The 25,313-nt window shown below is 42.0% G+C and overlaps 1 protein-coding gene across 3 annotated transcripts in view; it reads left to right on the plus strand.

Annotated features, from left to right (window-relative positions):
- Positions 1 to 25,313, plus strand: part of DNMT3A (DNA methyltransferase 3 alpha) — a 660,717-nt gene that overhangs the window by 321,814 nt on the left and 313,590 nt on the right. The window lies entirely within an intron of this gene.

Genomic DNA, 25,313 nt, shown 5'->3' on the forward strand with positions numbered 1-25,313 from the left:
CTGTCTGTGTTTCCTGAATGTTATTCCTTTTACTCTTGCTTTTACTTCCCTTTGCTGGCTGGCCTGACAAAATGATTTGTTCTCATTTCAATTCCCCAGCCCATAGTTTCTATGTATCTCTTAGATCCGCAGGCCACAGCAGTTTACTTACAATGAAGCACAAAGGAAAAGAATTCAGTTCAGGATAGGAAAGCTAATAATAATAATAATAACAGTTTATATACCGCAATACCGTTAAGTTCTATGCGGTTTACAATAGATTAAGCGAGGTACAAATTGATTGAATTTAAGAGGGGGGAAGAGGAGAGTTAATAGGACCGGAAATGCGTTGTTGAGGAGAAAGAGATTAATAGGACAGAGGAATCACTATGGAGGAGAAAGAAGATGAGTGGGTCTGTTGTCTAGATACTTTAGGAACAGTTGAGTTTTTAGACGTTTTCTGAATTCCTCATAAGTAGTGGGCGAAAGTAGTTGATCTAGGTCTTTACCCCACAATGCTGCTTGATGTGAAAGAAGGTGTTCATGGTGGTTTTTCAGTTTACAACCTCTAACTGGGGGGGAAACGAAGTAGGAATGAGAGCTTCTCTTGTGTCTGTTGGCAGAGAAGGAGAAAAGGTCAATTATGTATTTAGGGGCAAGTCCGTTTAGCGCTTTAAAGCAGAAGCAGGCGAATTTAAACTTTATGCGTGCTTCCATCGGTAGCCAATGTAACTGCCGGTAGTAGGGTGATACACGATCAAATTAAAGCATACATTAATTCAAGAGAGATATGTCAATTTATCTCTATAGATATATTTTTTAAAAATATTTTTCTTTCCCCCACCTTCCTACACACTATCTAATGGTGGGGGGGGAGAGGCTATTGGGCTGATGGTTGGGTAGGTGAACAGGAATAGATTGATGTTTCTATAAAAAAAATTGAGGCCAAAGGTATGTTCAATTCTGGTATAGAACTGCTTGTAACTCTGTTTAATTGATGTGAACCGCCTAGAACTCTTCCGGGTATGGCGGTATACAAAAATAAAGTTATTATTATTATTATGTACATGTTTTGTTTTATGTTTTTAGTCACTTTGGTACTGGCTAGTTTCAATTTATTTATTTTTCGTATTTATATACCACTTATAGCCTAAGTGGTTTACATTCAGGTACGCAAGCATTTATCCCTATTTGTCTCGGTGGGCTCACCCTCTACCTAATGTACCTGGAGCAATGGGGAATCAATTAAGTGATTTGCCCAGGGTTTTTGGAGAACTCTGTTCATGTGTCTATAATGGCTCTAATAAAAAATGTTTTTTTAGAAAATTGAAATAATAATAATAATCTAAATAATAGTGATAAAGTTCCACCACATCAACCCTGCTCGACACCAAATGCAAGCCTAAAATAGTGGATTTTGAGCAGGACATTAAATTTAGGTAAAGAGAATTCAAAATGGATAACAGGGAAGAAAAAATAGGCCACACTCTACGCTGCTATAAGAGAGCAGAACCACCGAGTGCGTATTACATTACATTACTGACTTCTATTCCGCCTGTACCTTGCAGTTCTAAGCAGATTACATCAGAAGATAACTGGACATTTCCAGGAAATAAAGTTACAATTAAGGAGCTGGTTATATTATACAATTCAGGATTAGGTTAGATTAGATTAGATTAGATTAGGAGCTAGTTTCATAATAAAGTTTTGAGAAGAGAGAAATTAGGAAAACGTCAGATGAAGCGGAAGATTACGAGGTAGTTAAAGAGTGGAAGCTGGTTACATTGTTGAGTCTTAGGGGGATTATACAGGTAGAGAGGGTAATATAATATAAGATACAGTAACAGATGAAAGAGAAGTACTTTATGGGCAGTGACAAGGATTTTAAACCAAGCTCGAAACTTTATTGGCAAACAAAGGTGTGACATGATCAAATTGTTTAACTTGACATACAAACTTAACTGCAGAGTTCTGCAGTGTTTGTAGATGTCGAAGCTGGTGAGCAGAGATTCCACAGTAAATGAGATTAGAATAATACATTTAGGTGCACCCACTTAAGCCATATCAATAACAGGCATAAACTGTACATGCCTAAATACAGCACTCTAGGATGCAACTTACAGTATTCGGTAAGTTACCTGTGTAAATGCTGGACATACTCATGTTCTGTCCATGTGCTACCCTTGTAAACAGCCCTTTGCATTTGGAGAGATCAATCTGCCTGCTTTTAAATATCAGCAGCAGTGGAGATCAACTGCTTTTACACCTAAGCAGCAACGAGAGCACACAGACCCGATCCTACCAAGAGTGTGAACTCTTCCCCCCATGCAATCCGCTAAGAAGATCGACTGTCGGCTCCGGGCAGCTTTCCCGCAGAGGAGAGAATCCTGCATTCACCGTGGGCCTCATCTGGGGCAGCCTCCTTGGAGCGGCTGGGGCACGGGCAGTGTGTCTGGGAGGGAATGCATGGATGGGAGAACATCGCAGGGGAGGAGACATAGGCATCCTGGGACTGTCTGCCAAGTCTCTTCCCTGAAGAAGCCCTTTCTGGAAACGTCATTCGCTCCTCCTAAACTTACTTGCTCCACTTCATCACTGACGCTGAAACCGTGGATTGAAGACAAAGTTTTATTTTATTTTTCTTTCCAGCTTATGATTTATCTTTAATCTTATCTATTGTTTTGCCTTTTGTCTTTGTTTTGTTCTATTTCTATCATTTAAATTTCTCCAGAATTCTACTGTTCAACGGCTCCCCCTTCTGCTTCTATTCCTTTCTCTCCTCTCTTCTACCTTCCAAAGTATTTAGATCAATGCTGTCTTATTAAAATGTTTATTTTATTTTTATTTTTCCTCTAACTCTACTTTTCACTTCTCTATTATCCTCCAGGTACTTTAGTTAGATTGTGAGCCTTCGGGACAGTAAGGGAATTTTTCAAGTACCTTTCTTATTTCTAATCTTAATGTATATTTTCTGTAAACCGCTTAGAACCTAACGGATGTAGCGGTATATAAGAAATAAATTACATTACATTACATTACATAAAAATACCTCTTAGCACCCAAATCACCACTTACGTGTGTAACTGTAATAGTAATTTATGTAAGTTCTAGTATTCTATAACTTCTACACATGAGGCTTTTCAGAAGGTAATATTTTAAATTGTATCAAATTATTATATACTGCCTCACAAGCAAGAACATTAATGAAAAGTGACCCATGATTTGGAACAGAAGAGTGACATAAGATAAGGAGTACAAAAGGGGCACCAAAGGATTGGATTAGCTGAACAGGAATTTAAGATGTTATTTGCATACGATATGATTTTGTGCAAAAAATAATTCTAAATCATTTCTAGGTTCTGTCCATGGAATAATTTAAGTTGTTTGGTCAGTTTGTGGATCTGTAGATTAGTTTTGGACAATTTTTTTAGGTCTATAGAAGAACTGGAATTCATGAAGCATTAATAACAAAGGAGGAAGAGACATCATTGCTTCAAATGGCATTCTAATTCCTGATCTCTCTCTTCCCCCATTATAAATCTGTAAACATCTTTACTCATTAGTGATCTAAGCTTATCTTTTTTTGTGTTCTGGGGTGTTTGTAGCTTTGCTCTATGGTGTGCAGAACAAAAGCCACTGATTGGAGGGCACCATCAAAGGACTATAGTAAGCCAAGTGGGAAGGCCACATCTCCCCATGCATCACTAGGCCTGGATTCTGCTTCTGATTCAGACATCCTGATGTTAGCAACTGTATTGGCAGGGAAACGGTGTACAGAGGAAGGGAAAGAAACAAGATACACATTACTTTACAAACAAATGCAATTTATATACAGCAAATAAAAGTAATACTTTACCATAACAAACTTCATCCTGATCTCAGTCTCTCAGTCTGTCCTAGACTGAAGGAGGTCCCTTTTCTGTCCAGCGGATGCAGTCAGGAGCAATGTTTCAGGATAAATCCTGGGCAGCTCATCAGCCACTCAGGTAAGATTCTGACTACTAGAGTTCCACAATCCAATTAAATAATGTTATTCCTCTTCATGATTCACATCCTGGTTTTCTGAAGCAGACAGCATTGCTCTGGACAATGCCCTTTCCTTAACACCTTTTAAGGGTGGTTTTTTTTTCTTTCAATAAGTATGTATTTGATCACGTGTACACAGCATGGTTTAGAGAAAAACAAGCTTTAGCTAATGCACAACATTTAAGGATAGACAAAAAAAAATAAACATGGTCATAGAGGATGTAGCAAGGGGTGACTTATAGGACATAAACATGCCTATATAGGATGTGGCAAGGTAAATTAAAGTATAATAGACTATAGAGTGAACTAAACTTTCTAGAATGATCCAGAGGATGATGACACAGAGGATAACGGACATATTCATATAATAAATTACGTTACTGCCATTACAGCGATCGAACAGAATACCACCAGAACTGCTTATAAAGTCTCTTGAAGTCTGAAGAAATGTTTAGATGAGTTTTGTAAAGAATTGCGCGGCATGCAGAAAGAACTTCTAGATAAAATAGGTACTTTGCATTGCCACCTCCGAGAGCTGGGCACTAGTGTAGAAGACCTAGAGGGGAATACCAATGAGCACGTGGAAATGATTACAAGTATGCAGACATGAGCGGATGATTTTAAGCCCAATATGCTTCTCCTTAAGGATGTTGAAGAATAGGGAGAAATGGAAAACCTTGAGATTCCAAGGTGTACCTGAAGCAGTTGGCCAAGAGGACATCACTGGCGTGGGCACATTGCAAATCTGGCAAGCCCCCTTAACTAGCTGAGGGAATTGTTGTCCAGTTTGCTAAATTCATGGTGAAGGAGTACATTTAACAACAAGTTAACTAAAAGAAGCCTCATTGCACTATCAAGATGCAGAAATATCTGTGTACCAGGACTTATATTCAATGACACAGATAAATGGAAATGAAGCCAATCTTGGAAGTCTTTGTGAGAGAGAAAATGCCTTATTGATGGATTTTTCTTTTTGTGCTGGTATTTGTCTATGCTGGCAAAACTCATCGCGTGAAGACTATTACGAGGCTTAAAAGATTTTTGCAAGAAATCACAAAAATTCATCTTCCTTCTCTGCCTGCTACTTCATCCATCGTCCCTTCTGTGACTGAAGTGAAGCTTCAGCAGTGGCAGTGAATTCCGGAAACATCTAAGAAATCTCAAAGTGGAGCAATGGAGGGTATTGAATGAAAGCCCCTGACAGTGCCTGGAACTCTGTGTCTTTTACGCAAGAACTTTGTTATTGCATCTTTCATTGTTTATTTCAAGGATGTGCTCTGTTATAGCTACATACATTTGGGAAGGGATGGCATGCAGGGAAAGATGGGGTGGTGGATTAGAACCTCTTACAACTTGTGGTGTGACTTTTGTTTCTTACACATGAGCTGTATTTGTTTCTTTGTAGAGAGAAGTATGGGATGGGAGAAAGGATGAAGTTACAAGGAAATACTTTTAAAACCAATAGGAGGAAATTTTTTTTTTCACTCAGAGAATAGTTAAGCTCTGGAACGCGTTGCCAGAGGATGTGGTAAGAGCGGATAGCGTAGCTGGTTTTAAGAAAGGTTTGGACAAGTTCCTGGAGGAAAAGTCCATAGTCTTTTATTGAGAAAGACATGGGGGAAGCCACCTCTTGCCCTGGATTAATAGCATGGAATGTTGCTACTCCTTGGGTTTTGGCCACATTACTTCTGTATTGAAACAACTACACTGGCTACCTATGAAACAAAGGGTTCATTATAAAGTAATGTCCATAGTTCACCAAGTTTTGTATAGACTGGCCCTGGTTTGCTTTCAAGCATTATTGGAGGTCTGTAGACCTAGAAGGGGTTTGAGGTCAGAGGGAGGAATGAAACTAACAGCAACAATGGAACTGGGAGTGCATTACAAAGGCAAAAATGTTTTCGGTTGACAGTGTGAATCTGTGGCATACCATTCCTGGACACTTAAGATTAATTCAAGAAACTACTAAAGACACAGCTGTTTGTTGATGCCTATATGTAATATTTCTCACTCCATTTTGTCTGGAGCCTTATTCCAGATGGGATTGTTGGTTCGGCCAAACAGTTAAAAAGAAAAAGACCCCACACCTTATTTTCTTCTTTATTTCATAGCCAACTCCCTCCATCCCATCCTTCATAGCTAGGGAGTCCCATCTGTAAGAAGATGTGCCTGCTTGTCCTGGGATAAAGCACAGTTACTTACCTGTAACAGGTGTTATCCAAGGACAGATATTGTCACAACCCTTCCACTTCCCCTAGTTGGCTTATCAGCTTTTTTACTGAACTGAGCCGACACCGGGCATTAAGGCATTTGCACAATGCGCATTACAGGCCATCTCAAGACTTCTAAAGAGTTAAAGTGATACTACATTTTTAGACTGTCTGTACCAGGCTCTGTGGATGACGTCACCCATCTATGAGAATATCTGCCTGCTGTCCCTGGATAACACTTATTATAGATAAGTAACTGTGCTGTAGTTTCGGAAACTTAGTCAAGCCCAATTTTTAATGTTGATCTGATTTTCAATAAATTCTAATTTATGATGGAGCAGCAAAGTACTTTATTAAGGCTGTGATTAGATTGTCTTAACTTCTTCTTGAGTCCTCAGTTTAATAGAAAAATCAAAGTTTTGCTTGTAAACTGAAGAAAACTGCTTACCAAGCTCCTGAATTGCTGACTAAATTGAATCTAAAGGAACTTAAGCTAGTCGTGTCAGGGTAAACAGTAGTAGGCAAATTTCCTTTGAGCCACTTTGAAATTCTAGCAGAAGAATATATGTTACCTCTCAACACCACCAATTCTCCTTCTGCTCTGGCCACGACCCCAACCCCAACAAGCACAGTTGAGAATTCACTTCCTGTTGCAGCTACAGCTCTTTCCTCAGCAAGGTTGGGAGGCAGCCATCATTCTACTGGGCTCAGTGATGTTTCCAAGGCTGAGAGCACAGCCCCATTGGTCTTCGAGCTCTCCCAATGACATAGCTCTGGCCACTTCAGCCACAGAAGAGCAACGTAAATGACAATCCATTGGACCTGAAACAGTGGGAGCTGATCAAGCAGTGGTATTGCCTCGATTGCTGCCCTCCCATTTCTGTCTCATCATGGGTAGTCAAGGTAAGAGGAAAAGTTCAAAAATCAGAGTGTGCCAACGGTCATAAGCCTCTGATAATATTCGCAGAACTGTTGCTTTAATTGGTATTACTTACTTCCTCTAGACTCCGATGTATCTTCTGTCTAAATTTAGTTTAGATCCTAATTATCATGCCTGGATAACAGCTTTTTATGTTAAACCATGGGCTTGTGTTTATACATAAATGGGGGAAACTCCCAACAGTTTGAGCTAAGCAGAGGGACATTGCAGGGATACCCGTCTCCTCTTCAGACTGGTGATGGAACCCTTAGTGGCTCTAGTAAGAGACAGTCATGATATTCAAGGGTTCAAGTGCATAATACCAATTATAAAGTTGTGCTTTTTGCAGATGGCATACTGTAATCTCTGCACCTCTAGAAGTGGTAGGAAATCCCCATGGAAGCAATCAAATAAACAAAACAAAATAGGAAGGTCAAGATGTTCTAGTAGGAGTCTTTATTGTCATTAACATAAAAACATTTAGCGACTCAGTACTCAGGGTAGCTTCCTCAGAAGTACTGAAATTTGTTGTTTAAGAACCAACAAATTTCAAGACTCAAAAAAAAGATGTTTCCTAAATTGTAAGAAAGATGTTATGTTGTGCAGTTCCAAAGACAAGGTGTTCATAATACTGGTTCCGCAAAGTGAATAAAATAAGGTATTCTTTTAATTTAATATAATGAAACCATGGTACATCCAATAAAAGTTTCTTTGTGAATCTCAGTCAATGAGATGAACAATAAACACATGGGAGGAGGAAAAGCTATCAAGATGTGATAAAAGATGATATTTTATCCCACCTTGATATACTATGAGATTCAGCAATCTGTAGTATCTTGCAGCCTTTTAGGAGGTGGCGGGGGACTGGAGCTGGAGGGAGTTGTTCTGCTGTGCTGTGAACATTGGGCCATGGTTTTGTGGTTCAGTGCTCTTGGACAGTAAAATAACCTCAGCTAAAAGTTAGGGGGGCTTGATTTATGGGTTTAGGATGTTTTACATGTTAGGATTTTTACATATTAATGAGTTGCTTTACATGAAATTCTGACTTACATAGAAACATAGAACATGACGGCAGAAAAGGGCCACGGCCCATCTAGTCTGCCCACACTAATGGCCCACCCCCTAACTACCTCCATGAAGAGATCCAACATGCCAATCCCATCTTTTCTTAAAATCTGGCACGCTGCTGGCCTCAATTACCTGTTGTGGAAGATTATTCCAGCGATCAACCACCCTTTCGGTGAAGAAATATTTTCTGGTATCGCCATGAAATTTCCCACCCCTTAGGAAGGAAGTAATCAAAGTAAACTACTGTTAAGATGGATTATTTTGCCTAAATGTGTCTCGGACATGTGTAACTTAATAGGATTCCACTGTATAAATTGAACGTATAACTAGAAGATACGCCCATGCTCCAAATACATGGGTGCTCCCTTGCATTTGCACACTATAGCACTTAACACCCCCCCCCCCCCTTGTAGAACAGCAGTTAGGGTGCTTACACATGTAAGTTCTACTTTTTTGGCGCATATGCAGTATACATGCAAAGAGATGCCTAATCTCAGGCACCTGGTTAGTCAATAGCCCATTTTGTGACTCCAACCATTGTTCATAGTTAGATTGATACCTACTAGACAACAAGCATTTTGTTATGTGGCTCACTGTTATGGTATATAAAAGGACATTTGGTTTGTTGAGGCTAAGTCATCCCTAAGACAGGTAGGTTCATTTCTAAACGGCAATTTTATCAGCTGATGCTTAGTTTATAGAGTACTGTCACATATGCACATGATTGGCGCCAATAATTGGCAGTTATGCATGTACATTCTAGACACTATTTTGTAAACAGGGTGCCCAAATTGCATAGCATGCACCTGTCAGGAGGGTGTATATGTGGATAGAGCACGGGCATGTTATGTGCATGGCACCAAGTGACACACTCAACTTATAGAATACTATTAGCTGCACACACTTAGACCATACACTTATGCCAGCCATTGACCTGTCATAATTAGGCACTCTCAGGGCTTAATTTGTGCCAGAATTGCATTTTACACTTTGACCCAAGGAAGTGACATCAACACTCATGGTTCCTCCTCCACCTGTTCCCTCTAAGCTGGTTGCCAAGCACATCTTTGAATCAACAGGCTGGGTAACATTATCATGCATTCCTCATCCTACTTCAATTTTAGAAAAGCAATAAAAACAAATTTGTTTAATCGACTGTAACCTAAGAATCTTATAATGTATTACTACTCCCAACCTGTACTCTTGATGACTTTGTATTGTACCACTTCACTGTATTGTACCACTGCGCTGATTGTCCACCACCTTTTGTTGTAAACCGCCTCGAACTATCTTGGCTTTGGCTGTATATAAAAATAAAAATTATTATTATAAAACTATTATTATTTAACTTCCGACTCCTGTTATTACCTCATTGTTGCCATGTAGCTCCTGTTCTTACATTCATGCCTGTTGCAGCTTCCACAACTGGAGCTCCCTCATTGCATGGATGCTGGATAATTTGGGAGAATTTTGTATTCTCCCCAACTACTGCTGCAGTACTGAAACATCTGTGAGATTTCTCCTTAACTTGTGTGGCATTGTGGGACTGCTCAGGAGATTTTCAGCACAGCTTCTGCTTTAATGCAAGTCCACAGGAAATATGTGCTGTAGCGCAGGACAGCCCAGGAAACTTCTCCCCAACTTGTTTCCCAGAGTGGGACTTTCTAGAAAATTGTGCCTCAGCACAGGACCACCTGGGAGATTTTCTCTTCAATTTTTGTTGCACAGTGCCTGAGATTTTTTCCACAAGCTGATTCTGTATGATGCTGCAGAAGTTCCTGAGACTCCCCCTGTGCCGCCAGCTCTTGAGGTCAGTCAGGTCTGAGGGGGGCATGAAGATTTAGAGAAGCAGTATGGGGGGGCAGAGGGGAGACAAGAGAATCAGCATCCAGTAGAGGGCTGAAGAATCAGATTCAGGCAGAGGGAAAGGTTAGAGAAGTAGCATTGTGTCTGTGTAGTGGGGGGAGGTTCTAGAGAAGCAACATCAGAGGTGGGAAGAGAGAGGGCTCTAAAAGCCAGCTGATAAAAGCAGCATTGGAAGTGGGAGGGCTGTAAAATTAGCTGAAAAAGCAGCACAGTGAGAAAGGAGGGCTGAATCCTACATTGAGGACAGATCTGGGGTAGAATACAGAAATAGCATAGAAGGGGAGGGTCAGAGAAACATAGAAGGATGGCTGGAGAAGCAATATGGAAAGAAGAGAGGGCTAGAGAAAAGCATGGAGCAAGGTAGTGCTGGATGGGGAGAGACAGAGCATGAGGCAATGCTGGATGGGAGGGAGATAAGAGGCAATACTAGATTAGGGAAAGAGACAGGCAATATTGTATGGGGAGGAGATAGGCAAAGCTGCATGGGGGAGATGGGGCAATGCTGGATGGGGAAAGAGAAGAACAGGGTCAACACTGGATGGATGGAAGGAGGAGAGAGAAGAGGTAATGCTGCATAGGAGACGAGAGAGAGAGATAAGTACTGCTGGATAGGAGGTTAGAGAGGGGGAAAAGCTGCAAGGGAAATAGGGAGAAACAGGGCAGTACTGCATGGAATGGGTAAGAGAGAAAGATAGATGGAAGGAAGAGAGAGATGGACAATCCTGGATCATGTGGAGAAAGACAGAAAGGGATAATGTTTGATGGGGTGGGGTGGGGGGAGACAAGGGAGAAGATGCTGGATGGCTGGATTGGGGAGATGGAAGAGTGAAAAATTGGGGATTGGAAAGGCCAGAGCGTGGGAACGAGATGGAAAGCTGTAAGTAGGCTCAGTAGAAAGAGGGAATGATATCTGGATAAAGAGGCAGGAAGATGGCTGAAAGGAAAAGAACAATATTGAAGTTAGATGTAGTGGAAAATGTGAAGAAGAAAAGGAGTGAACAATGGCAAACGGACAGGAGACTCTTGGAAAGAGAGTTAAAAAAGACAGAAAAGCAGTAACCAGAGATTGGGCCCAACACAATTAGTAAAATGAAATGGCCAGACAACAAAGGTCAAAAATAATTTTATTTTTAATTTAGAATGAAGTAAATGTGGTAACTGTGTTAGTCCTCTTTAATGATTAATAAAATTAAAAATGGAAAATAAGGCGATACCTTTTTATTGGATTAACTTTTTTGACTTGCTTTCAGAGGCTAAAACTACTGAAATGGTGTACTGCTGTCCCCTGCCATCCAATTGGAGGATGAGATGTACAATGTCGGCATCTATGAGACAAACTTGGTTTTTTCTGTTACATAGAGCATTCTGGACCCCTGTTCATTTACAAAAATTAGATAACTCTAAGTCTAATAGATGTTGGCATTGTCATCTCGAGGCAGGGACTCTAGATCATTTATTATTATATTGTCCATTCATTTTGGCATTTTGGAAATCGATATGGGGCCAAATAAATTGTTTATTTGAAAATCCTGTGGCTTTATCATATGATACTATATTATTTGGAATGTCAATGAGGAAAAAAAGTCAAATTTCTTTAAATAATAATAAGTTATTAGTTATTATGACAGGAGTAGCCATTCAACAAATTACATTTAATTGGAAAAATTGGAGTAGACTTAACTACAGTTTCTGGTGGAACTCTCTGTGTCATATATTTAAGATGGAAAGAACGTTAGCCACACAGAAAGGAAATTTTAATAGATTTCAGGAGGTTTGGGGTCCATTAATAGAATATTGTGATGAGTGAATATCATTTTTCCCATATTGGTACAATTGTAAAGTGAAGCGGGGAGGGATTTCTGATATGTTATTAAACGTTTAGGCAAATAGAAAAGATTATATAATATGTTATAAGATATATGTAATCACATTTGAAATAATGGGGATGGGAGGGTGGATTTAAACATTATAATTTAAGTTGTATATGAAAGTTAATCAAGTGATATTGTATAAGTTTAAATGATATTTTCTGATACACTTGTTGTAAGATGTAAAATGAATAAAGAATTTTTTTTAAAAAATACTATCAATTTATTTTCCATTTTTAATTTTATTTGTTAATTTTTAATCTCGTGAATGGAATATGTCCGTTTTGGAAATTTATATCTGATATCTTTCGCTGCCTTTTACAAAGCTGCAGTAGAGGTTTCTGTGAGCCTCGGAGCATTTACCTCACCGGCCTGCAGTAGAAACCTCTACAGCTGCTTTGTAAAAGAAGCCCTTTATATTTTTACACAATGCAGGGGACATGCACCATTGTTTCTCTTTCTCTGGCATTGTACTGTATACAAGTTTGGCTTCTTGGGGATTCAGTTTAATTCTTGTTTACCCACTTCTATTTTTAGTTTGTGGTTACTTATTTTATACACAGGGAACCAATCAAAAAGACACACAGTAGAAGTGGATCCAGTCCCAGGACCAACATATCACAGGGCCAGTAAGAAAACAGTGCAGACTGGAAAAACAAACCAGGCCCCCATCCACTATTTTAGATATACCCTCCGATACACAAACAGCATACGCACCTCAGCATTCTCAAACACAGACACATTTCCCACCACAACACACACACTGACACACAATCCACCAGACACCCCCAACCCCCTACCTACCCCGAGGTACCAAAAAAAAAAGGAAAGCTAGTAAGGAAAACATGGGAATCAGGCAAGAAGAAAACATTCATACCAAAAGGCCATTCATGCCACTAAATCATGCAGACGCTCCCACAGGGTAACATTGTGCTGCTTAGCCAGATGAGTGGACAGAATATAAGCCCTAATCTCAAATTGAGCCAGTTCCCGAAGTCCACTCTTCCCGAAGTCTACTCTTCGGAGGATGCCTCCAGTGGGGCATCCTCTGAAACCAAGTGTGTCAAGATCAGCTTTTTGACTAAAAGAACGACATTGTATAAGAATTTGCATTGTGGAAGAGTCAATCCCTGTGCCCGAAGGGACTCCTGGAAACCCAACAAAAAAGCACTGTAATCCCACTCAACTGTGCAACCCACCACCTTCTCAAGAAGGGAGAGCCCCCCCCCACCCCCCCAGATGGACAATTTATAATATTCAAGAAAGAAATTGATATAAGTACCCACCGAACATTGACACTTAACACAGAGGTCACTGTCCCACAGCCCCAGGTGTGCTCTCTTCTGTTGGGTAATATAAGCTCTGTGAAGAACCTTAAATTGGAGTTCTTGAAAATCAGCAGATTTCATGAAAGCATATAAAGTCTGAAAACACTCAAAGAACTGGTGTTCTGAAACACTCTGTCCAAGGTTCGCTTCCCAGTGCGCCCACAGTGCTCCCAAGACCGATAAAGGAATGGAAGATTTCAGCATCCTGTACCAATGGGACAGAATGTTGGACTGAGGTGGAGCAGCTGAGAATTGAATCTCTTTACAGTGTGCATCTATCTGTCCCATCTCTACATATTGTTCAACCTGGGTCTCCATCTCACAAACACGGGTCCCCAACTCCGCTATTTCTCCCCGAAAATCTGTGGCAAGCATGGCAAACTCCCCTTGTAGTTCTTTCATGTTATTGCGAATCTCCATCAATAACGCTCGCACCTGAACTATCGGATCTGCCGCTAAAGTTGGCGCATTCTCCTCCTCAGGCACCTCTGAAAATAACAGCTGCAGCGAGGCATCTTTCCCAGCGGGTGCCAGCGGTGCCGCTTTCACTGGCGCTTTCACCGGCGCAGGCCCCACAGGGCCGAAGGAGAAATCCCACGATTGTTGATTATCTTTCTGGTCTGCCGTTGGCAGCACTCGCTGTGGAGGAGACGGCTCGTCTCTCCTGTCCGATTTCAGCTTTGGAAGTGGAGGAGGTGGTTCAGTCTTTGCCGTTACATACTTCCCCTGGGCTTGATGGGTTCACCAGAAAGCTCGGAGAAGAAGCTCTTTCTCTCTCTAGTTAGCATATTTCGCTATTGCTGTGTGAGCTCTCCCCTCTCCTGTCGGTTTGGCGCCAATGCGATGAGCCTGCTCACATTCAAAGTGGGCAGCAGTATCGGCCTGTCCAAGCTTTTCTGGTAGCCACTTGCTAAAGATGTGGTACAAATCAGCGTCGCTCACTGTCACGGGCAGACCCACCAGGCGGAGGTTATTACGCCGACTCCTATTTTCATATTCATCCAGCTTGTCGGTCAGCTCTGCAGCTTGCTTATGCAGCTCCTGCACCTGCGTTTCCAGGCCAGAGCATGTGTCCTCCTGGGTGGACAGCTGCTGCTCCACTTTGGTAATCCTCCGGGTGTGGGTGTCAAACATTTTGTGCATTTCATCCACCGCTGACTGGATCTTATTGAGCCAGTCCATCAGGGCTGCCGAAACCGATTTCGTAATGTCATGGATCCAGTCCCCGGCAGGAATAGTAAAAGTGGCTTGCTCCACCGCCATCGTAAGAGGTGTCGGTGGCTGCTTATCTTTGGAGCTTTTTGTTGCTTTTGTAGGCATAACCAGCACTGCTGCACTGTCCAAAATGGCTTCCCCAGTGCTCAGGCAAGAAAATCCCGGGGGGGGGGGGGGGACCACAGAAAAAGTGGATAAAAACGCTGATTTAGTCGGAGTAGGCACCAAGCTCCTCGCTCACACATCTGCTCAGGCAGGCTGCATCATGTGACACCCTACCATCCTTTTTATAATAATTCCTAGCAATTTGGGTGCTTTAGCCACCACCACTTTCACTTTGCTATTTCACATTATCCCAGAAGGATACGGGTCACACTGTAGAATTTCCTACTTTAATTTCTATCCACCACTTCTACACAGTGTTTCTGAACTGTCCGGCCAATATTCCAGTCTCTCCTGGTATTGTATCTCTCTCCTCAGTAACTAGCATCATCTGAACTATAGTCCCTACAGGTAGGATCTGGTCTCATGCCTCTCCTTCCCCAGGGGATATTGTCAGTTCTTCCCTTCAGATCTCTCACTGGTCTTTATCTCTCCCTACAGGGCAGATTCCATTCATTGACCCCTTCCCCCCCCTCGACTTGGATATGGCAGTCTGGGGTATTCGGGAGTGGCTAGTACTCCTCTACCTTGACCCTGCCCATGAGGCGCTTTTGGCGTCACACTTTCACTTGTCTGAACTCCTGTCCCAGAGGGCTCCAGCCTCAAGGTTTCAATCCCCTGAACCAAATTTCCACTAGCTAGTGTAGAATCTGGTCTGGTATGTTACTTCCCAGGCTAGATTCCCCTCCAGTCCCGTAACCAGACGTCTCTTCCATCTTCGCCGAAGGAATCTCAATCCTGATCAAACTCTCCTCTTGGAAAAACTTTTTCTTTCAAGCTGAGCAACATAACTGTATTGGCATTTCAACTCCCTGGGTCCAGCATTCATCACACACAATGCGGACCATGAGGGTTCCATGCTCGAATGAAATCTTGATGGCGGTAGTAGGTCGGTGGGTCATCATTGATTTCTCTCTCTCCCCTATGGGCTGGGCACAGTTCTTTCAACTCTCTATCTCCACATGTAAGTCTCCATTTAGGATGTGTTTCCAGTCTGACTTGCTGTCTCCCTCATTGGAAACCTCCTCTTGCACTCCACTGACTTCACACTGTCTCTCCTACAACTGCCTGAATATAGGGGGGCAGCTCCACCTCCTCCTTCCCCAACACTTCCCGCCATCAGGATAAGGTGCCATCTTTACATCCTTCCTATTCCCAATTGATTTCCATATTAGCATTACTCATAGTGGAAGGAGATTTCCTTCCACGGTATTTCAATCCATCACACTCCCCAAAGTCTGGTGTTCATGCCATATTCCTCCTCCACATAGGTCTCCAATTATTGATTTCTCCAGGATTCACACTCCATATGCCCCAACCTGGGTGACATTTTCATAGCCCTGCTCCTGCCATGTAGCTACTTTGCGAGATCCAGCCAGCTCATCTGGTCAGAGACCCGCAATCAGGGCTCACAAAAAAAATGAGATTAAAAAATCACATGGATCTTACAGGTCACAATCTCACAGTCTCGCTCAAGCTTGGTGTAGGCTGTGGCTAGATATCTCCAGTAGGCTGGAGGAGTTGAAATCACGTGTCTCAATTACTATCCAAGTTTCCAAGTTTTAGTAACATTTGATATCCCGCTAATCATAAAATGTCTAAGCGACTTACAATATAATTATTTATTAAAAAGAGAGAGGTGTATGAGGACTTAACATGAATGTGTGGGAAAGGGGAGGAACTACAACAAAAAAAATAGTAAAGATAAGGAGGGGGAAACACAAAAGGAAGGGGAAGGTCACAGAGCTCTAACCAATTAGCTAAGATCAACCTGTGACGATGCAGAAATGTAGATTTTTGTAGAAAGAGTTAAGAATAAGCATTGGAAAATAAGATTTAAGATCTTTTTTTAAGAGATTGAGTGAAGTCTAAAGTCTAAGATGAATTGTAAGTGAATTCCATAGTTCAGGTCCTGTACTGAGAAAATTGAACTGCAAGTAGTATCTAAGAAAAGTTCCCTGGAAGTGGAGACTACCAGATGATTTTGATTAATGGACCTTAAAGTTCATTAAGAGATATAAGGCGTAAAATATGTACTGAGATAAGGAGGAGCATCGACAGTGCGAATTTTAAAAACTAATAAAAGTATTTTATAAGTAATGCGATGTGATATAGGTAATCAATGTGCTGATTTAAGAAGAGGGGTAACTTGATCAAATTTCCTATGGTCACTTATCAGCTTTATTGCAGTAATTTATATAATAATAATAATAATTTATTTCTTATATACCGCTATACCGTGAAGTTCGAAGCGGTTTACAATAAAGATACATTTGACAGTACATGGGATAGAAACGGTTTACAATAAAGATAGGTTTAGTCAGTACATGGGATGCGAGTGGTTTACATTAAAGATTCATTTTGTCAGTACATGGGATACAAGTGGGTTACAGTAAAGATATATTTTGTCAGTACATAGGATGCAAGTGGGTTACAATATCAAGGTGCATTTTGTCAGTGTATGGGATACAGGTGGGTTACAATAAAGATACATTATGTCAGTACATGAGATTCAAGGTGGAAAGTATAATTAGTTTCGGGCCTTGGAATTAGGGGGTGAGGTGGAAGGGTCATGGCGAGGAAGAGTTGTAATCATTGAAGTTCTATGATCCAAGTACCTTTGTATAATGAATTACAATAGTTTAAATGACTGATTTAAAGAGAGTGAACCAAAACGTTAATGGCTGAAGAAGTTAGAAAAGGGCAAATGGAACATATATGTCTTAGATTTAAAAAGAACTACGTATAACCAGTGAAACCTGAGAAGTGTATTTAAGAGCAGAATCTAAGGTAATTCCTAATATTCGAGTTGTGGAGGCCTGCAGAATTGGTATATCGTTTAAAACAATTGGAGAACAAAGAGTTTGGTTATGATTCTTTCCAATTTGAGTTCTGTCGGAAGGGTCTATAATGGATAGAATTTGAATATCATCAGTCTATATACATATGTATTGAAATGTAATGATTTAAGTATAGTTAAAAGTAGAGATAAACTGATATTGAATAAAGTGGGGGATAGAACTGATCCTTGTGGTACTCCTGATGAAAGGGTGAAATCATGTGAGTTTTCCAGTCCAAAATGTGCATTGTAAGTACGGTTATTGAGAAGTGAAGAAAACCATTCATGTGCAGTATCTCTAATCCCTATATCTTCTAGATCAGGGCTGCCCAAGTCCGGTCCTCGAGATCTACTGGCAGGCCAGGTTTTCAGGATATCCACAATGAATATGCATGAGAGAGATTTGTATACCAAGAAGTCAGTTCAGGCAAATCTCTCTCATGCATCATTGTGGATATCCAGAAAACCTGATCTGCCAGTAGATCTCGAGGACCGGACTTGGGCAGCCCTGTTCTAGATGATGCAGTAAAATGGAGTGACCTACAAGATCAAAAGCTGCAGATAAATCAAGAGAAGAGAAACCCAGATTTGGCTTGTGCAAGGTGGTGGTGAATGTATATGGTAATGCCCAAGAGAGCTGTATTGGTACTTTGGTGTTTTCTAAAACCTGTCTCATTAGGATGTAATATATTGGACTTTTCCAAGAAATCTTGCAATTATGCATGGACAATATTTTCAGCCATTTTTGCTATAAATGAAAGATTAGCTATTGGGCAATAGTTGTTACACAAAGTTGAAGAAATGGAGGGATCCTTAATCTTTGGATGGATAGTTGCAGATTTCCATATTACTGGCACAAGTCCAGAAGACAAACTTTCTGAGATCATTAATAATAAAAATGGATTGAGCTGTGTGATTGAATGTTTAAATGATGTTCTAGTTTTCATCACAGCAATAATAGTATGAAGTTCCTGAGAAGTAGGGACAGTAAATGACCATAAACTACTAAGAGCAAGATGATTAGGTCTTTGAATATCAAGAGATATTGTATTAGTAGCAATAGATTGTTTAGTATGTGTACCTGTAATTTTGTCTTTGAAGTATTATTCAAGGTCTTGTGCTGTCGGGATGGTAGAACTGTTGGCTGGTTTTGAATTAAAGTTTGTAAAACTTTTTATAATTGTATATAAAGCTGCAGAAGTGGGAGCATTAATAATTTGTTTAGAATAACACTTGTTTTATAGCTTCACATATGGCAGATTTGTAAAATGCCTCAGTATTCTTGAAAGCTTTTTTAGAAATACCATGTTTCCCCCAAAATAAGACTGTGTCTTATATTAATTTTGGGTCCAAAAAATGTTTTAGGGCTTATTTTCAGGGGATCTCTCCCTTCCTCTTCTCCACCCTATTTTTTCCTCTTTCTTTCTCCCCCCTCCCCCATATGCAGCATCTTTCCTCCCTTCTCACCCAATCCCTTGTGCAGCTTCTTTCTATCCCTCCCACTGTAAGACTGACATACCTCTGCTCTGAGGCCTCCTAAAGTAGCAGGGGTGGGGGGTTACTGAATCGATGAGTCCAATTTTTTCAACAAATCAGGTAGCACTAATGTCCAGGATGGAGTCAGGGAGTGTCGGGGACATTCGGGAGTCGATATTAACTAGGGCTTATTTATGGGGTATGGCTTGTTTTAGGAGCATCTTTAAATATCATGCTAGGGCTTATTTTGGGGATAGGTCTTATTTTCGGGGAAACAGGGTAGGCTTTGGAGAATGTTGCCATTTGCGTTCTATATGTCTTAAGTTATCTTTTATAAACAGACAGTTCCATGTATACCAAGGGACCCTGAATGTTTGAACACTTGAAGGAGGGCAAGTCTTAACAGGTGCTAAGATATCAAAAAGCAGATGTGAGGGACGTTATTCAAAAATGTAGCTTTGTTTTCTAGTGATAATTGAGTAAAACAATCTAATACTAAATCTGAATATAATTAAAAGTAAGAGTGAAATAAGAGGCATAAATGATAGCTATACCTCCATCGTGACAGGAAGGCCTGTTAGAGTAGTGATTCAAAAAGTTAGGCGTTGCTTGATGAAAGTAGGCCAAATCAGATGAGGTTAAACAAGTCTCTGTGAGAAATAAAATATCTAACTGATGAGAAAGCATGAGATTGGAGATAAGATAAAATTTGTATTTAATAGAACAACAATTTAGAAATCGACATTTAATTGAATTCTGCTGATATAGGCAGATATAGAATTAAATTCAGAAGTAGTATGTAAAGTGATAAGAGTTCTATAACACAGTATTAAACATGTAAGTATGGGAGTTCTATATCCCCAGAAAACTGAGATTGGAGTATTCATGTAAGAAAACTGTATAAAATTGAACAAGAATAAAGAACACTAAAATTGAAAGCGTATGAAGACGGCGTATGAAGGAGCATACTAAGGAGCACACTCCTTCGGCACACGCACGCAATGTTCTAACCAGGCATCATAGCAGGTGATAGGTGGGGCCTCGATGACGTCAGCTGCCACATTTGAGGCGGCCACCAATGGGAAGACAAACGGAACAGGTCAGGGAACAGAGAGACCAGGCACTACTTTCTCGCTGAAAGAAACCCAGCCGACGTCCAAGCTGCAATTGAATAAACTGAAACCTTTTATTTAACTTGACTGCAGATTTCAAATTCAACTATTTACAATCTCTTCACTGTTGGCAGTCATCAAGTTCAAACAAACAATTCACAACAGTCTAACCACATTTCTTCTTAGTTGATCATGGCAATTAAGGCTCTGTCCATTCCCTTCCCCCTCGGAACCATAAAGGGGTCTCCTTCAGTGTTACAGGGTATCAGTGGGAGAATGAGGATAGCCAAGCCCTGGAGTCTCCCTGTGGGACTAGGAGGTGACATCATAGGGAGAGCAAAGGCCAGCAAATTGGAGATGCTGCTCATGCCAGTGAAGAGTTAGAGGTACAGGGAAGAAGGGAAGGTGCATGTGCGGTAAGGGTGGGAAAAGAGCAGGGAGTAGAGAAGAGGGCAGGGGGCTCCCCAACCCTTGGTGCCTCCTACCTTCACCTATGCCACTTGCTGCCCATACTAATTAAGTGACAGGGCAAAGGAGTGGCCTTTGCCATGAGCAGCTTAGATGTGCCTGCTAGCCTGGAGAAGGGGATGGAAGAACCCAGCAGTTTTGAGAGTTTTGCCTTCACCTGTAAAAAAAGAGGTACTTTGTTTGGGGTAAACTTGGAAGATGACCTTGTGATGCAGCTGGAGAAGGAAGTTTGCTCCTCTGCTTTGTTTGATTGAAGAATGAGAGCCCTTTTATTATACATCTAAGTTGTGGGATACTCAGCCCTGGGTCAGGCACCCAAACCGGAGAGAATATTTTATGACCTCATAAAGCCTGAATAAAAGAGATAACCAAAAGGAATGCAGTTTTTCTTTCTCAAATGAATTGGTTTTGCCTGCGAGGAGGTGCTATTTGGACCAGCAGGGCAAGTTGGTTCACAACAATGACCATTTATACTTCTGCCAGTTTGGGAGTCCCACATGTGAGAATATAATGTCCACTTGCCCTCGGAGAGAGCAAAGTTACTTACCTGTATCAGGTGTTTGAGGACAACAGGCATATATTTTCACAACCTGCCCACCTCCCCTAGTTAACTTTTTAGCTTTGTTACTAAACTGCAGATCCCATGAGCCGATATCTGGTGGGAAGGCACAGGCACTACCTTACAAAATTTAACTGACAGTGTACTTGGTAGTGTCCATACCGGGTTCTGTAGATGACGTAACACTCATGTGAGAAGATATGCCCACTATCCTTGGAGAACACCTGCTACAGGTAAGTAACTTTGTTTTATTACTTACCCTTAAGTATTTAGTTCAGCTATCTTATATCCTTTCTCTTTTCAATTAGGAACATATTATAGAATGTTAGTTGAATTACTGATCTTTGGTTGTCTTTCTCAATGGGTGGTGACAGAGTTATTATGCTCTTATCCCATTGGTGTTGGTAGTATGTTTCTTTTCAGATGGCATGAGTTCTCTGACTGCTGCACACTTTCATCTGTGAACAGGTGAAGAATAAACTCCTGGGTAGGTAAAAAATTCCCTGATACAAATAGCAGCGGCATAGCCAGTATCCCATTTTTGCAGGGATCCCAAGACGGACTATGGGACCACCTATTCTTCGCTACTGTTTCTCTCCTTCCCCCATCCCCATTCAAAATTTTACCTTTGCTGGCAGAGATGGCCAGCGTCAGCAACTGGAAAGCACATCTCCAACTTCCTCACACAGGGGGAAGTTCAGGCCATGGAGCTCTTTGACTGACATGGCCTGGGCATCTCTGCCAACTATTCAGTGTATTGCAGTTTTTGGGGGGAGTCTGAGTCAAAAAAGGGGAGGGGGCCCAGGCAGTGGAGTAGCAAGGGAAGGAGGCACCTAGGGTTGTGTTGCTTGGCATAACCCCACCATGCACCTTCCCCATCACTGTCACCCCTCTGTATTCCTTTCTGCTGTATACCCCCCCAAGATACCTTTTCAGATGATCACCAGCAGCAAGCAGCATCTCTAACATGCTGCTCGCGCCAGCCTCAGAATTCCCTCTGATATCACTTCCTGGACCCATGATCAGGAAGTGATATCAAGAGGGAGAACTGAGGCTGGCACAAGCAGCAGGTAAGAGATGCTGCTCACTGCTGGAGACCATTTGAAGAGGTTAATCAGTGGGCTGAGAGAAGGAGAGGTGCCGGCGTTTCTGCCAAGATGGCACCCAGGGTGGTCTGCCCCCCCATGCCACTGGGCCCATGCCCCTCAAGGTCCTCCCCCCATGGCTATGTCACTGACAGGAAGAAGGCACTTACTAATGTCACTGCTTGCAGCCTTCAACCCATTTGATAAGTAGGGTTTACAGATGATAGCAGCTTCGGTATTTGCTCTTAGCTGATCAAGATTTAAGATACAGATTCCCTGTGACCCAGTTCTTCTGCCTCAGAGGGACAGTTGTGGACCAGACTGATCTCTCTCAGCAGTTTCTTTTTTTTAATTTTATTATTTTATAAACTATAACAGTGTAATACATTTGATTGAATACAGAAAAATATTACAGAGATTACACCATTTTATACAATTAGTATATAGAACCATAACTTTACCCACCCATCCTTCTATCAATTATTAATAATACAAGACATCTTTATTTATTACATTGATATGAAGAATTTCTGACAACTGGGAACACTTTAAGTCTTTTATTTCAGGCTCTGGGGGACTCTGCTTAAGAGACTAACAGCCCATGCATAATTACTACTCCTACTTCTCTCTTAGGACCAGATTCTCAAAACTTAAGGTTGCTTTTAACGTGGTCACTAAACTGTTTCCAACTGGTTTAGCCTGCATGCATTTTAGCGGCAGATTATCAAAATGGCTTATCGTGAGCTTTAACAAGCTTTCTAGCAATCTCCAACATTGCTGTGCAAATGGGCTCTTAAATATTGAAATGAGCACTCCGGTAGATTCTGAAACATCAGCGAGTCATTCTTCAAGCGTGGCATCAGCTTTTGGCAACAAAAAAATCAGTAACCTGGTCCAGGGGTGCCGGTACAGTGCCAGCACTGTTAAAAGTGCATCTCATGGTGTGTCTTTTGACTGTGGTTAATGAAACAAATAAAAATTACATGATTCACATAAATTATAGGGTTGTTTTTTTTTTAGGGGGAGTGGTAAAAGCATGCTTCTTGAGCATGTGTATTATAGCCAAGTCTTATGAATTATAGTAGTTTTTGTGGGAGACATGGCATGTCTTATGCGCACCTATTAAAAGCCGACATTGCATCTTCCCTCCCACCACCAAGCAACACCCCCCAAATCCCTTCGAGATGCTTGAGAGATGCCCACTCTCTCCCATACCAAGCAACAGATACCCTCAGCAGCGAAAGAGATGCCCACTCTCTCCTGTCACAAACAACACCCTACCCCTAAGCAGCAGGAGAGATGCCTACTATCTCCTGCCACCAAGCAACATACTCCCTCAGCAGCGGGATAGACGCCCACTCTCTCCTGCCACCAGAAACACCCCCCCCCCAATTTCTCCAATAATCCCCACCCTCTCCCCTTTACCTTACCTTAGATGGCTGGCCAGAGGGATATATACTTCCTCCAGCAAGCAGGCCCGCCTCTTCAAAATGGCGGGCCTTCCCTTCCCCGGTGCATCCTGGGATGCACCAGGGAGGGGCCTGAGGCTCTGACTGACCCAGGTTGTTTAAGGCACCTCCTGTGGGAGAGGCCTTATGCATCTGGACCAATCAGAGCCTTAGACCCGCTCCAGATGCACCGGGGAGGAGTCTGAGGCTCTAATTGGTCCCCATAGGAGGGGCCTTAAACAACCTGGGCCAATAAGTTCCTCAGGCTCCTCACCAATGCATCCCAGGATATATCGGGGAGGGGAAGGCCTGCCATTTTGAAGAGGTGGGCCTGCTGGCTGGAGGGAGTAGGCATTCCTCCAGCCAACCAACTAAGTAAGGTAAGGGGGAGAGGGCAGGAGTCATCATAGGCACAGGGAGGGGGGTTGCGTGGCGGCGGAAGAGAGTGGGCATCTCTCTTGCTGCCAAGGGGATGTTGGGGGCATGTTGCTTGGCAGCGGGAGAGAGTGTGCATTTCTCCCACTGCTGGGGGGGATTTTTTTGCGGTGGGAGAGAGTAGGCATGTCTGTCGTTGTCAAGAGGATGTTGGGGGGGGAAGTGTTGCTTGATGGCAGGAGAGAGTGGGCATCTCTCCCGCTGTTTGGTGGAGGGTTGCTTGGCTTGATATGTTGTTGGGTTTGTTGTATTTATTCTGTGCATGTGCCCAGAATCTTCTCCGCCAACCTCATTCGAATGAGTGTTTTTTTGAGAATGACTTGCTTTTTTAAAGTCGCTACTCTAATGGCTGCGACAGCGGGCCATTGGTTTTTAACGCAAATTTTTGAGAATCTAAGTTCCTGGTGATCTCCTAGGTGGGGGGTTCCCACTCACTGAGCTTCTACATCTTCCTTAGCTAGACTCCCTATAGGAGACAAAAGACATGACTCTCCCCTTGTAATTGGGTTTTACAGTTCCCTCCAAAACTTCAATTTGAATCCTACTGACACTTCGTTTTGGAGCAGGGACCAGAATGCTGTTTGCAATTGCAATGACATAATATTTTGATCACTTCACCGTGAGAAGACTCTAATTACCTTAGCTTCCAAAAGCAGTTTAATGCATTTGTTTGAGCAAATATAAGGAGGTTGGGGCAAATTGATACTTTTATTATACAGTGGTGCCTCGCATAACGGACGCCTCGCACAGCGAACGCTGCGCATAACGAACTTTTTGTCTTGCTCCCTATAACGAACTTCGTTTCACACAACGAAGTCGCCCGAGGGGCCCGGGGGGGGGGGGGGGCGGAACTACTCTCGCCGCTTCCTAATGTGAGCCGGGAACAGCAGCACCCTCCTGTCTGAATGCAGTGTTCCATCATCTCCCTCCACCTTACCTTAGATGCCGAGTTTTCCGGCTTTCTTTTTCGGCCAGCCACACACTTTCAAAGAGCAGCACATGCGCGCATGCTCTGTTGTTCAATCTTCTCCTCTGACGCAACCGGAAACCGGAAGTTGCAGGAGAGGAGAACATTGATCAACTTCAGCAGCTGCGCGTGCACAGCTTTTTGAAAGCGTGCGGCTGGGTGAAAAAGAAAGCTGGCAAACTCTGCATATAAGGTGAGGTGGAGGGAGGGAAATGTAGGGCTGCAGAACGAATTATTTTGTTTTACATGTATTCTTATGGGAAAACAGGGCTGCAGAACGAAT

Source organism: Geotrypetes seraphini, chromosome 3, assembly GCF_902459505.1.
Source record: "Geotrypetes seraphini chromosome 3, aGeoSer1.1, whole genome shotgun sequence".
In the NCBI taxonomy this organism is placed as follows: domain Eukaryota; kingdom Metazoa; phylum Chordata; class Amphibia; order Gymnophiona; family Dermophiidae; genus Geotrypetes; species Geotrypetes seraphini.